The following is a 15,000-nucleotide window of genomic DNA, read 5'->3' as shown; positions in this document are numbered from 1 at the left end:
GCTCTTTAATATCTCGTTAATACCGCCAAGGAAATGGCACAAGCACACACACACAAGCATCCTCGGAAGAGGACAGTTCGAGTGACAGGTCAAATCCAAGAGTTCCGAAGACTACCTCCAGGAACAATCGGGAACAAGACCGATTACAAGTCGTCGAGTCTGTTACTGGGCGAACACGAGATGCGCACAGGAAATCGATCAGCCCTCACAATGGCCCAAGGCCAGAGATCGGACTGCTACGATTTACCCCAACAATCATCGTGCCACTCTTCGCAGAGAGGTGATAGACGCCAACGAGCCCGCGCATAGCAATCGAGGTGTAAAAAGGGCGTTGAAGGCAGGAAGCCTGGACGAAAGAGGCTACGAGGTCACCTCGAAGCGGTCTAAGAATCGGGCGCACTTGGGGCGACTACCAGTGCCAACCCCTTATCCCGCGGTGCGTCCGACACACAGAAATTTCCAAGGCGGCCAAGGAGCCTCCCCGCATAGCAATCGGGGTGTGAGGTTACGGATGCAGCATTGATAGCAATCGAGGTGTGAGGCGAAGGATGCAGAAGTGAGAGCCGAGGGATGTAGCAGAGATAGCAATCGGGGTGTGTGATGCAGAAGAGATAGCAATCGAGGTGTGCGGTGGGAAGGGCCCAGCAGCCAGAATGCATGAAGCGACGGATGAAGCAGTGATGACAACCGGGCTGTGAGGAGAGGAGGGATGCAGCCAAGAAAGCAATCAGGGCTCGAGGCAAGGGATGCATCAAGGATAGCAATCATGTTGTGAGGCGAGATTCCAAAGGCTAAACGTGAGAGGCTGCAGGGTCGACTCAGAGAGGTCTATGCATGTGAGAGGCTGAAAGCAAGGTCGACTCGGAGCGGTCTATGCATCGGGCGCGCTTGGGGCGACTACCAGTGCCAACCCCTTATCCCGCGACGCGTCCGACAAAGAGAACGTTCCAAGGCGGCAGAGGAGGTTACCAGCCGAAGGATGCAGTAGCAATAACAGGTATAGTTCCGCGGCGGCCGAGAAGACTCACCGCATAGGAATCGGGATGCGAGGCGAGGGATGCGGCGGGAAGGCCCCGACGGCTAAACGGAAGAGGCTGCAGGGCCGCCTCGGAATGGTCCAAGCATCGGATGCGATTGGGACGACTACCAGTGCCAACCCCTTATCCCGCGATGCGTCCGATACACAGATAGTTCCAAGGCGGCCGAGGAGCCTCACCGCATATCAATCGGGGTGCGAGGCGAGGGATGGGGCGGGAAGGCCCCAACGGCTAGACGGAAGAGGCTTCAGGGCCACCTCGGAATGGTCCAAGCATCGGACGCGCTTGGGGCGACTGCCAGTGCCAACCCCTTATCCCGCGATGCGTCCGATACACAGATGGTTCCAAGGCGGCCGAGGAGCCTCACCGCATAGCAATCGGGGGTGCGAGGCGAGGGATGGGGCGGGAAGGCCCCAACGGCTAGACGGAAGAGGCTTCAGGGCCGCCTAGGAATGGTCCAAGCATCGGACACGCTTGGGGCGACTACCAGTGACAGCCCCCTATCCCGCGATGCGTCCGATACGAAGATGGTTCCAAGGCGGCCGAGGAGCCTCACCGCATAGCAATCGGGGTGCGAGGTGGGGGATGCGGCGAGATGGCCCCAACGGCTAGACGGAAGAGGCCACAGGGCCGCGTCGGAATAGTCCAAGCATCGGACGCGCTTGGGGCGACTACCAGTGACAACCCCTTATCCCGCGATGCGTCCGATACGAAGATAGTTCCAAGGCGGCCGAGGAGCCTCACCGCATAGCAATCGGGGTGCGAGGTGGGGGATGCGGCGAGATGGCCCCAACGGCTAGACGGAAGAGGCTGCAGGGCCGCCTCGGAATAGTCCAAGCATCGGACGCGCTTGGGGCCACTACCAGTGACAACCCCTTATCCCGCGATGCGTCCGATACGAAGATAGTTCCAAGGCGGCCGAAGAGCCTCACCGCATAGCAATCGGGGTGCGAGGTGGGGGATGCGGCGAGATGGCCCCAACGGCTAGACGGAAGAGGCCACAGGGCCGCCTCGGAATAGTCCAAGCATCGGACGCGCTTGGGGCGACTACCAGTGACAACCCCTTATCCCGCGATGCGTCCGATACGAAGATAGTTCCCAGGCGGCCGAGGAGCCTCACCGCATAGCAATCGGGGTGCGAGGCGAGGGATGCGGCGAGATGGCCCCAAAGGCTAGACGGAAGAGGCTGCAGGGCTGCCTCGGAATAGTCCAAGCATCGGACGCGCTTGGGGCGACTACCACTGCCAACCCCTTATCCCGCGATGCGTCCGATACACAGATAGTTCCGAGGCGGCCGAGGAGGTGGGGGATGCAGCGAGATGGCCCCAACGGCTAGACGGAAGAGGCTGCAGGGCCGCCTCGGAATAGTCCAAGCATCGGACGCGCTTGGGGCGACTACCAGTGACAACCCCTTATCCCGCGATGCGTCCGATACACAGATAGTTCCGAGGCGGCCAAGGAGCCTCACCGCATAGCAATCGTGGTGCGAGGTGGGGGATGCGGCGAGATGGCCCCAACGGCTAGACGGAAGAGGCTGCAGGGCCGCCTCGGAATGGTCCAAGCATCGGATGCGCTTGGGGCGACTACCACTGCCAACCCCTTATCCCGCGATGCGTCCGATACACAGATAGTTCCAAGGCGGCCGAGGAGCCTCACAGCATAGCAATCAGGGTGCGAGGCGAGGGATGCGGCGAGAACGCCCCAACGGCTAGAGGGAAGAGGCTTCAGGTCCGCCTCGGAATGGTCCAAGCATCGGACGCGCTTGGGGCGACTACCAGTGACAACCCCTTATCCCGCGACGCGTCCGATACACAGATAGTTCCAAGGCGGCCGAGGAGCCTCACCGCATAGCAATCGGGGTGCGAGGCGAGGGATGCGGCGAGAAGGACCCAACGGCTACACGGAAGAGGCTTCGGGGCCGCCTCGGAATGGTCCAAGCATCGGACGCGCTTGGGGCGACTACCAGTGACAACCCCTTATCCCGCGACGCGTCCGATACACAGATAGTTCCAAGGCGGCCGAGGAGCCTCACCGCATAGCAATCGGGGTGCGAGGCGAGGGATGCGGCGAGAAGGACCCAACGGCTACACGGAAGAGGCTTCGGGGCCGCCTCGGAATGGTCCAAGCATCGGACGCGCTTGGGGCGACTACCAGTGACAACCCCTTATCCCGCGACGCGTCCGATACACAGATAGTTCCAAGGCGGCCGAGGAGCCTCACCGCATAGCAATCGGGGTGCGAGGCGAGGGATGCGGCGAGAAGGACCCAACGGCTAGACGGAAGAGGCTTCGGGTCCGCCTCGGAATGGTCCAAGCATCGGACGCGCTTGGGGCGACTACCAGTGACAACCCCTTATCCCGCGACGCGTCCGATACACAGATAGTTCCAAGGCGGCCGAGGAGCCTCACCGCATAGCAATCGGGGTGCGAGGCGAGGGATGCGGCGAGAAGGACCCAACGGCTAGACGGAAGAGGCTTCGGGTCCGCCTCGGAATGGTCCAAGCATCGGACGCGCTTGGGGCGACTACCAGTGACAACCCCTTATCCCGCGACGCGTCCGATACACAGATAGTTCCAAGGCGGCCGAGGAGCCTCACCGCATAGCAATCGGGGTGCGAGGCGAGGGATGCGGCGAGAAGGACCCAACGGCTAGACGGAAGAGGCTTCGGGTCCGCCTCGGAATGGTCCAAGCATCGGACGCGCTTGGGGCGACTACCAGTGACAACCCCTTATCCCGCGACGCGTCCGATACACAGATAGTTCCGAGGCGGCCGAGGAGCCTCACCGCATAGCAATCGGGGTGCGAGGCGAAGGATGCGGCGAGAAGGACCCAACGGCTAGACGGAAGAGGCTTCGGGTCCGCCTCGGAATGGTCCAAGCATCGGACGCGCTTGGGGCGACTACCAGTGACAACCCCTTATCCCGCGACGCGTCCGATACACAGATAGTTCCAAGGCGGCCGAGGAGCCTCACCGCATAGCAATCGGGGTGCGAGGCGAGGGATGCGGCGAGAAGGACCCAACGGCTAGACGGAAGAGGCTTCAGGGCCGCCTCGGAATGGTCCAAGCATCAAACGCGCTTGGGGCGACTACCAGTGACAACCCCTTATCCCGCGACGCGTCCGATACACAGATAGTTCCGAGGCGGCCGAGGAGCCTCACCGCATAGCAATCGGGGTGCGAGGCGAGGGATGCGGCGAGAAGGACCCAACGGCTAGACGGAAGAGGCTTCAGGGCCGCCTCGGAATGGTCCAAGCATCGGACGCGCTTGGGGCGACTACCAGTGACAACCCCTTATCCCGCGACGCGTCCGATACACAGATAGTTCCGAGGCGGCCGAGGAGCCTCACCGCATAGCAATCGGGGTGCGAGGCGAGGGATGCGGCGAGAAGGACCCAACGGCTAGACGGAAGAGGCTTCAGGGCCGCCTCGGAATGGTCCAAGCATCGGACGCGCTTGGGGCGACTACCAATGACAACCCCTTATCCCGCGACGCGTCCGATACACAGATAGTTCCGAGGCGGCCGAGGAGCCTCACCGCATAGCAATCGGGGTGCGAGGCGAGGGATGCGGCGAGAAGGACCCAACGGCTAGACGGAAGAGGCTTCAGGGCCGCCTCGGAATGGTCCAAGCATCGGACGCGCTTGGGGCGACTACCAGTGACAACCCCTTATCCCGCGACGCGTCCGATACACAGATAGTTCCGAGGCGGCCGAGGAGCCTCACCGCATAGCAATCGGGGTGCGAGGCGAGGGATGCGGCGAGAAGGACCCAACGGCTAGACGGAAGAGGCTTCAGGGCCGCCTCGGAATGGTCCAAGCATCGGACGCGCTTGGGGCGACTACCGTTGCCAACCCCTTATCCCGCGATGCGTCTGATACACAGATAGTTCCGAGGCGGCCGAGGAGCCTCACCGCATAGCAATCGGGTTGCGAGGCAGATTATTGGGAAGGGAACCCCCTGGGATGCGGCTCAAGCAGTGCCCAAAGGGACTGGAATGCGGAATCACATCGAGAGACCCAAATGCTATACGAGGGCTCAAATCGAATTATCGATTTGGCCACGACATGGACGCATCGGAACGACTACCTTTGCCGAACCACTCGCAATTGCATCCATACCGAAACCAATAGACATTTCCGTTAGAGCCCTCGCATAGCATTCGGGAATCTCGCATGCCCCTCTAAATCGACCAATGCTGGCGCTCAATGAAAATCCGAGCGCTACCACCGTTCGAGCGCCAGCATTGGTCGAGTTAGAGGGGCACGGGGGAGAATGCTCCAGTCAACACCTCCCCTATATAAGTTATTTGTCCGATTCTCGCACAACCGTAGTCTGCCTCGTCGAATCAAACAACGGTCCCAGATTCCGACTTCCGTTCCGTAGAGACCCAAAAGCTAGATGGAGGCTCGCAAGAAAGAGAGTCGGCGCATAGCAATCGGGTTTCTCGAACGTTTAGGGACCGAGCTCACTTGCGGATAGGGCAAAATCCGCCAAGCAACCCAAAAGCTAGACGGGGGCTCGAATCGAATCGCCTAGGCGGCCACAACAACGACGTGTTGGATCGACTACCAGTGCCAAACCATTCAGCAAGACTAGTCTGTGTCGAGGCCGGATAGAGATTCTCAGAGAGCGCCCGCATAGCATTTAGGAGACCTGCCGCGTCCCTCACACTCGACAAATGGTGGTGCACGTTTATAAATCCGAGCGATCCCAACCCTTTCAAGCACCAACATCGGTCGAGATAGAGGGGCACGGAGGGGGCTGCGTGAGACAACACAGTCCCCTATATAAGTTATTTGTCCGATTCTCACACATCCGAAGAATGGTCATCAAATCGGACAACAGCCCAAACTTCCGACTTCCGTCCCAGAAAGCCCAAGAGCTATCTAAAACGTTCATGGCCGGAACTCGATCGCGGCTATACCAGTCCGCCAAGCAACCCAAAAGCTAGACTGGAGCTCTAGTCGAATCACCTCTGTGGCCATTGCAAGGACGTGTTGGAGCGACTACCATTGCCGAACCATTCCGCAGGTCGAGTCCATACCAAGGCCGCATAGAGATTCACGATGAGCTCCTGCATAGCAATCAGGAGACTTGCCGTGTCCATCACAATCGATAAATCCTGGTGCAAGATTTTTGCATCCGAGCGCTCCAACCAGTCGAGCACCAGCATCAATCGACATAAACGGGCACGGGGGGAGGATGCTCGAGAACACTACCTCCCCTATATAAGTTATTTGTCCGATTCTCAAGCAGCCGAAGTCTGGTCATCGAATCGGGTCAAAGACCACAACTTCCGACTTTACCCACAATGCAAGTCATCGAATCGAACATCGGCCCCCGAGTCGGACTCCATGCGTATGTCAGGTCATCGGACCCAAATTCCGCCTTCCTGCGCATGGCGGGCCATCAATATCAACTCGGTCATCGGACCCAAACTCCGCCTTTTTGCGTATGGCACGCCTTCAAATCGGTCATCGGACCCAAATTCCGCCTTCCTGTGCATGGCGGGCCATCAACATCAACTCGGTCATCGGACCCAAATTCCGCCTTTCTGCGCATGGCACGCCATCAACTCGGTCATCGGACCCAAATTCCGCCTTCCTGCGCATGGCAGGTCATCGGACACAAATTCAGACCTCGCCAATATGCCTACGTATCGAATCGGTCATCGGACCCAACTTCCGACTTCATCCATACTGTAGGGTCTTTGAGGTTGGCGCGGTGCGCTCAACCCAGGGAGTCGACCCATCGAAGCATACACCTCCCCTATATAAGCTATTTGTCCGATTCCCACACCTGTGTAGTTTGCACCTCTGACCAGGACATCGACCCCAACTTCCGAACTCGACTGCAACGACGGCACCAGCGCCTTGGTGCGCACCTTGCGACGCACAGTCCCAACATTCGCCTTCCTGCACATGGCAGGTCATCGGACCCAAATTCCGACCTCGCGAGTATGCCTACATATCGAATCGGTCATCGGACCCAACTTCCGACTTCATCCATACCGTAGGGTCTTTGAGGTTGGCGCGGTGCGCTCAACCCGGGGAGTCGACCCAACGAAGCATACACCTCCCCTATATAAGCTATTTGTCCGATTCCCACACCTGTGTAGTTTGCACCTCCGATCAAGACATCGACCCCAACTTCCGAACTCGCCTCCAACGACCGAACCAGCGCCTTGGTGCGCACCTTGCAACGCACAGTGCCAACATTCGCCTTCCTGCACGTGGCAGGTCATCGGACCCAAATTCCGACCTCGCGAGTATGCCTACATATCGAATCGGTCATCGGACCCAACTTCCGACTTCATCCATACCGTAGGGTCTTTGAGGTTGGCGCGGTGCGCTCAACCCGGGGAGTCGACCCAACGAAGCATACACCTCCCCTATATAAGCTATTTGTCCGATTCCCACACCTGTGTAGCTTGCACCTCCGATCAGGACATCGACCCCAACTTCCGAACTCGACTAAAAAGACCGCACCAGCGCCTTGGTGTGCACCTTGCAACGCACAGTGTCAACATTCGCCTTCCTGCACATGGCAGGTCATCGGACCCAAATTCCGACCTCATGAGCATACCTACTAATCGAATCGGTCATCGGACCCAACTTCCGACTTCATCCATACCGTAGGGTCTTTGAGGTTGGCGCGGTGCGCTCAACCTGGGGAGTCGACCCATCGAAGCATACACCTCCCCTATATAAGCTATTTGTCCGATTCCGACACCTGTGTAGTTTGCACCTCCGCTCAGGACATCGACCCCAACTTCCGAACTCGCCTGCAACGACCGAACCAGCGCCTTGGTGCGCACCAAAAGTGCGCACTTTTGGAGGGCACTTTTGTGCGCTCCAAAGGTGCGCACTTTTGGAGGGCACTTTTCTGCGCTCCAAAGGTGCGCACTTTTGGAGGGCACTTTTTGGAGGGCACTTTTCTGCGCTCCAAAGGTGCGCACTTTTGGAGGGCACTTTTTGGAGGGCACTTTTCTGCGCTCCAAAGGTGCGCACTTTTGGAGGGCACTTTTTGGAGGGCACTTTTCTGCGCTCCAAAGGTGCGCACTTTTGGAGGGCACTTTTTGGAGGGCACTTTTCTGCGCTCCAAAGGTGCGCACTTTTGGAGGGCACTTTTTGGAGGGCACTTTTCTGCGCTCCAAAGGTGCGCACTTTTGGAGGGCACTTTTTGGAGGGCACTTTTCTGCGCTCCAAAGGTGCGCACTTTTGGAGGGCACTTTTTGGAGGGCACTTTTCTGCGCTCCAAAGGTGCGCACTTTTGGAGGGCACTTTTTGGAGGGCACTTTTCTGCGCTCCAAAGGTGCGCACTTTTGGAGGGCACTTTTTGGAGGGCACTTTTCTGCGCTCCAAAGGTGCGCACTTTTGGAGGGCACTTTTTGGAGGGCACTTTTCTGCGCTCCAAAGGTGCGCACTTTTGGAGGGCACTTTTGTGCACTCCAAAGGTGCGCACTTTTGGAGGGCACTTTTCCTGTGCTCCAAAGGTGCACACCTAGGTGAGCACCTTCGACCACACCTTGTAGCACACCAAACTCTGACTTTCGACTTCATCCGCAATGCAGGGTCTTTGAGGTTGGCGCAATGCGCACAACCAGGGGAGTCGACCCATCAAACCCAACACCTCCCCTATATAAGCTATTTGTCTGATTCTCATACATGCGTAGCCTGCAGGAGCAATTAGGACATCGACCCCAACTTTCGGCTTCTAAACGAAAACAAGGTCTTTGAGGTTGGTGTAATGCGAACAACTAGGGGAGTCAACCCATCAAACCCAACACCTCCCCTATATAAGCTATTTGTCTGATTCTCATACATGTGTAGTCTACAGGAGCAATTAGGACATCGACCCCAACTTTTGACTTCTTAACGAAAACAAGGTCTTTGAGGTTGACGTAATGCGCACAACCAGGGGAGTCGACCCATCAAACCCAACACCTCCCCTATATAAGCTATTTGTCCGATTCTCATACATGTGTAGCCTGCAGGAGCCATTAGGACATTGACCCCAACTTTTGACTTCTTAACGAAAACAAGGTCTTTGAGGTTGGCGTAATGCGCACAACCAAGGGAGTTGACCCATCAAACCCAACACCTCCCCTATATAAGCTATTTGTCTGATTCTCATACATGTGTAGCCTGCAACAACGATTAGGACATCCACCCCAACTTCTGAATTCGTCTGCGTTGACCGCACCAAAGGTGCACGCCTTGGTGCTCACCAAAATCCGACTTCCGACTTCTTCTGCTATGCGGGGTCTTTGAGGTTGGCGCAGTGCGCACAACCAGGGGAGTCAACCCACCGAATGCAACACCTCCCCTATATAAGCTATTTGTCTGATTCTCATACATGCGTAGACTGCAGCAATGATTAGGACATCCACCCCAACTTTTGACTTCTTAAACAAGACAGGGTCTTTGAAGTTGGTGCAGTGCACACAACCAGGGGAGTCGACCCATCAAACGCAACACCTCCCCTATATAAAGCTATTTGTCCGATTCTCATACGTGTAGTCTGCAGCAGCGATTAGGACATCGACCCCAACTTCCGAATTCGTTTGCATTGACCGCACCAAAGGTGCACGCCTTGGTGTGCACCCTGGAGTGCACTTTGGTGCTCACCTCGGTGCACACTTTGGTGTGCACCTCGGTGTGCACCAAAGGTGCGCACCTTGGAGCGCACCAAAGGTGTACACTTTGGAGCGCACCACATAGGGTCTTTGAGAGGTTGGCGCAGTGCGCACACCAAGGTGGGTGTTGAGGTGCGTGCCGAGGTGGGTGGGTGCTAGGGTGCGCTCCATGGTGGGTGCCAGGGTGGGTGCGTGCTAGGGTGGATTCCAAAGAGGGTCATAGGGTGGGTGCCAAGGTGGGTTGGTGATATAGTGGGTTCAAAGGTGGGTACTAGGGTGGGTTCCAAGGTGGGTCACAAGTTGGGTGCCAGGATGCGTGGGTGTTAGGTTGGGTGCCAAGGTGGGCTCCTGCGTGGGTGGGTGCTAGGGTGGGTTTCAAGGTGGACGCGAGGGCGGGTGCCAAGGTGGGTAACAAGTTGGGTGTTAGGATGGGTGAGTGCTAGAGTGGGTGCCAAGGTGGGTGGGTGCTAAGGTGGATGCCAAGGTGGTTCACAGGGTGGGTGGGTTCTAGGGTGAGTTCCAAGGTGGGTCACAGGTTCAGTGCTAGGGTGGGTGTCAAGGCGGGTGTCGAGGTGCCTGGGTGCTAGGGTGTGGATGCCAATGTGGGTCATAGGGTGGGTACTAGGGTGGGCTGCAATGTGGGTGCCAAGGTGGGTAACATGCTCGGTGGGTTCTAAATTGGGTGCCAGGGTGGGTGTGCACCCACCTTGCCCGAGGTGGGTGCCAAGGTGCCAGTGTGGGTGGGTGCTAAGGTGGATGCCAAGGTGGGTGAGAAGGTGGGTGATAGGTTGAGTGGTAGGATGGGTGGGTGCCAAGATGGGTCACAGGGTGGGTGCAAGGGTGGGTAGGTGCTAGGGTTGGTGTCAGGGTGGGTGGGTGCTAGGTTGGGTTCCAAGGTGGGTGCGAGGGTGAGTGTCAAGGTGGGTCACAGGTTAGGTGCTAGGATGGGTGAGTGCTAGGGTGCAAAGGTGCCAGGGTGGGTGCTAGGATGGGTCGATGCTAGGGTGAGTGGCAAGGTGGGTCCACAAGTGTCAAGGTGGGTGCCGAGGTGGGTGCCAAGTCGGCGACTGCTATGGTGGATGCCAAGGTGGGTCACGGGGTGGGTGCCAAGTTGCTAGGTTGGGTTCCAAGGTGGGTGCCAACGTGGGTGCTAGGGTGCGTGGGTTAAAGGGTGTGTCACAACGTGGGTGCCAGGATGGGTGCGCACCCACACTGGCCAAGACGGGTGCGGGTGCAAGGTTGGGTTCCAAGCCCGGTCACAGGCTGGGTGCTAGGATGGGTGGGTGCCAAGGTGGGCACCAGGGTGGGTGCACCCACCCTGGCCAAGGTGGGTCACGGGGTGGGTCCTAGGGTGGGTAACGGGGTGGGTACTAAGGTGCGTGCCAAGGTGGGTCATAGGGTGGGTGCCAAGGTGGGCACCAGGGTGGGTGTGCACCAACCCTAGCCAGGGTAGGTCACGGGGTGGTTGTCGGGGTGGGCGTCAAGGAGCCAAGGTGGGTGGCAAGTAGCCAAGTTGCGTGCCAAGGTGGGTGTCGGGGTGGGTGCCAAGGATCCAAGGTGGGTGCCAAGGAACCAAGGTGGGTGTCTGGGTGGGTGCCGAGGTGGGAGCCAGGGTGGGTCCCAAGGTGAGTGCAAAGGTGGGTGCCAGGGTCAAGGTGAGTGCCAATGTGGGTTCCAAGGTGCCAGGGTCAGGGTGAGTGCCAATGTGGGTTCAAAGGTGCTAAGTTGGGTGCGAGGTTGGGTGCGAGGGTGGGTGGGTGCCAAGGTGTGCTAGGTGGAAGCCCGGGTGGGTCGGCATCCCATGGGTGTCGAGTTGGGTGCCTGATGGGTGCTTCTTGTCAAGTTTTAGTCGTCGGGACTCATTTCGAGCCTTAGAGGTCGTTTCTTGTCCGGTTGCCCTGTCTTCGACCTGGGAACCCAATTTTGGTCCTCGGGTCCCATTTTTTTTTGTCTCGCATCCCACTTTTGGCCTGTGGCCTTTTCGGGGTCGATTCTCGTTTTGGGCATCAGAGCATGTTTCTTCTCCTAAAACCCAATATTTGTTTATTAAGTCTCGGAACACATTTTTGTTCTCGTGGACCCATCATGGGTCTTGGAACGCATTTGTGGTCCTTGGGTCCCATTTTGCATCCCGAAACTTGTGTTTTGGTGCTTGATCCCTATTTTGGGTGCCCACCTTGCACCAAGTGCGCACCCGGGGCAAACCGAGCGCCTTGGTGCACCGGGGCAAGATCGAGCGTGCACCCGAGGCGCCCCGAACATGCACCAAGGTGCACTCGGCCCACATGTGAGCGCAGGTCGTTGCGCCCGAGGTGGTGTGTGGGCACCGCGTTGCAGACGGGACACTGCACGCACACGACGCCCCCTCCAGGTGCACGCACGTAGGCCGGGCCGGGTGCACACCCGACGCCCTAGCAAGGTGCGCGCACCCGGGCAGGGCTCACACTTGGCGAACGGGGCGCACTTCGCGAGGGAGGGTGTGCACCTCGACGGGGGTGGGTGGCCGGGGTGGATTCGCACGTGGGTCGCGGTTTGCTAAGTACACACTGCGACAAGCTCATAACGGGTGCGATCATACCAGCGTTAGTGCACCGGATCCCATCAGAACTCCGCAGTTAAGCGCGCTTGGGCCGGAGTAGTACTGGGATGGGTGACCTCCCGGGAAGTCCCGGTGTTGCACCCTTTTTTAGTTTTTCGCCGGGCGTCGCAATGCTATTTGAATAAACCTTTTGCCCGTTTGCGTTCTCGTCGGGGCCGGGCCGGGCCGGGGTGCGCTGCCCGCACTACCGCGCGCGCGGGGGCGACACCGAGCGCGCACCCGAGGCGCCCCGAGCACACAGGCCACGGTGCAACCCGGGCGTTGTGCGCGCACCCCGGTGCGCCCGAGGTGCTGCGCGCGCACCCAGGTGAAATCGGTGTGCACCTCGGCCAGTGCGCGCTCGGTCGAGTCGCGCACGTTGGCCAAGGTGCACGGTGATGTTTCTTACTCTAAGGTTCCGCACCAGACGCCCGGGACAGGTGAGCGAAGCTGGGCGGGGCCGGGTGCGCGGCCGGGGCAGGTGCACGCAGCTGGAGAGAGCTTTGGAGCACACTTCGGAGCGCACCAATGATGCGCTCCATTCAAAAGTTTCCTGAAAAGGCAAAAAAAGTTGAGATTATAGAATTTCCCACTTGAGAGATTGTAAAAAAAAAAAATTTAAAATGAAGGAAACGCGGGTGCCAAGGTGTGCGCAGCCCAGCCAAGGTGTGCGCACCAAGGCGCCCACCCTGGCGAAGGTGCACGCAAAGTGCGCACCCGAGGCAAACCGGACAATTAACCCAACTTTCGACTTCGCGCGCACCTTGGAGCGCACTTCGGAGCGCTCCTTGGTGCGCACCAATCTTGGGCACCTCGGAGTGCACCATGGCGCCCACCAAGGTGCGCACCCGGGGCAAACCGAGCTCCGACTTCGTGCGCACCTTGGAGCGCACGAAAGGTGCGCACCATGGCGCCCACCAAGGTGCGCAGCCCAGCCAAGGCGTGCGCATCAAGGTGCGCACCCTGGCGAAGGTGCGCACCCGGGGCAAACCGAGCTCCGACTTCGTGCGCACCTTGGAGCGCACAAAAGGTGCGCAACCCAGCCAAGGTGTGCGCACCCCGGTCAAACCGAGCTCCGAATCGTGCGCACCAGAGGTGCACGCCATCGTGCGCACCTTGGAGCACACTTCGGAGCCCTCCTTGGTGCGCGCCGATGTTGCGCACCTCGGAGCGCACCCGGGGAAAACAATGCAATTAACCCGACTTTCGACTTCGTGGGCACCTCGGAGCGCTCTCGGGTTCGCACCTCGGAGCACACCGAGGTGCGCACCTTTGATGCGCTGCCTTCACCAATTTCCAGAAAAGGCAAGAAAACATTGAGAAGGTGTGCGCACCGAGGTGCCCACCCTGGCGAAGGTGCACGCGAGGTGCGCACCCGGGGCAAACCGGGCTCCGACTTCGTGCACGCCGCACCTTGGAGCACACTTCGGAGCGCTCCTTGGTGCGCACCAGGGCGCGCAACCCAGCCGAGGTGCCCACCCCGGCGAAGGTGCACGCGAGGTGCGCACCCGGGGCAAACCGGGCTCCGACTTCGTGCACGCCATGGTGCCCACCGCGGCGAAGGTGCACGCGAGGTGCGCACCCGGGGCAAACCGGGCTCCGACTTCGTGCACGCCGCACCTTGGAGCACACTTCGGAGCGCTCCTTGGTGCGCACCATGGTGCCCACCAGGGCGCGCAACCCCGCCGAAGGTGCACGCGAGGTGCGCACCCGGGGCAAACCGGGCTCCGACTTCGTGCACGCCGCACCTTGGAGCACACTTCGGAGCGCTCCTTGGTGCGCACCATGGTGCCCACCAGGGCGCGCAACCCCGCCGAAGGTGCACGCGAGGTGCGCACCCGGGGCAAACCGGGCTCCGACTTCGTGCACGCCATGGTGCGCACCGCGGCGAAGGTGCGCACCCGGGGCAAACCGGGCTCCGACTTCGTGCACGCCGCACCTTGGAGCACACTTCGGAGCGCTCCTTGGTGCGCACCAGGGCGCGCAACCCAGCCGAGGTGCCCACCCCGGCGAAGGTGCACGCGAGGTGCGTACCCGGGGCAAACCGGGCTCCGACTTCGTGCACGCCGCACCTTGGAGCACACTTCGGAGCGCTCCTTGGTGCGCACCATGGTGCCCACCAGGCCGCGCAACCCAGCCAAGGTGTGCGCACCAAGGTGCACGCGAGGTGCGCACCCGGGGCAAACCGGGGTCCGACTTCGTGCACGCCGCACCTTGGAGCACACATCGGGGCGCTCCCGGGTTCGCACCGGCGTTGCGCACCGTGGTGGGCACCTCGGAGCACACCAAGGTGGGCAGCGAGGTGCGCACCTTTGATGCGATGCCTTCACTAATTTCCATAAAAGGCAAAAAAAAAACGAGATTTTAAAATTTCCGTTTTGAAAGATAGTGAGAAAAAGGGAATGCTGGTGCCATCTTGAGCCCGCCCTGGTGCGCAGCCCAGCCAAGGTGTGCGCACCAAGGTGCCCACCCTGGCGAAGGTGCGCGCCCGGGCAATTAACCCAACTTCCAACTTCGCGCGCGCCAGGGTGGGAGCGCACCCAACAACCGGGCCTGGGAAGAGCCAATGCGAGAAACCCCACCAAACGCTCTGACAAAAAAAGAGGGGGCGCTCCAGTAACCCCGCTTCGGAGCGCACCCTGGGCAAACCCAGCCAAGGTGCCCACCCCGGCCAAGGTGCAGGCGAGGTGCGCACCCGGGGCAAACCGGGCTCCGACAACGTGCACGCCGCACCTTGGAGCACACT

General features: G+C 59.6%; 1 non-coding gene across 1 annotated transcript; it reads left to right on the top strand.

The window, feature by feature from the left end:
• The first annotated feature begins 12,240 nt into the window (after nt 1-12,240).
• Nucleotides 12,241-12,359, top strand: LOC131865546 (5S ribosomal RNA). The gene has a single exon (XR_009364266.1). It is a non-coding gene; the product is annotated as a 5S ribosomal RNA (ribosomal RNA).
• The last annotated feature ends 2,641 nt before the right edge of the window (nt 12,360-15,000 follow it).

This window comes from Cryptomeria japonica, unplaced genomic scaffold, assembly GCF_030272615.1.
Source record: "Cryptomeria japonica unplaced genomic scaffold, Sugi_1.0 HiC_scaffold_114, whole genome shotgun sequence".
Taxonomy (NCBI): Eukaryota; Viridiplantae; Streptophyta; class Pinopsida; order Cupressales; family Cupressaceae; genus Cryptomeria; species Cryptomeria japonica.
Note: the sequence above shows the minus strand (reverse complement) of the source record. Positions and strands in the feature narration are given on the sequence as shown.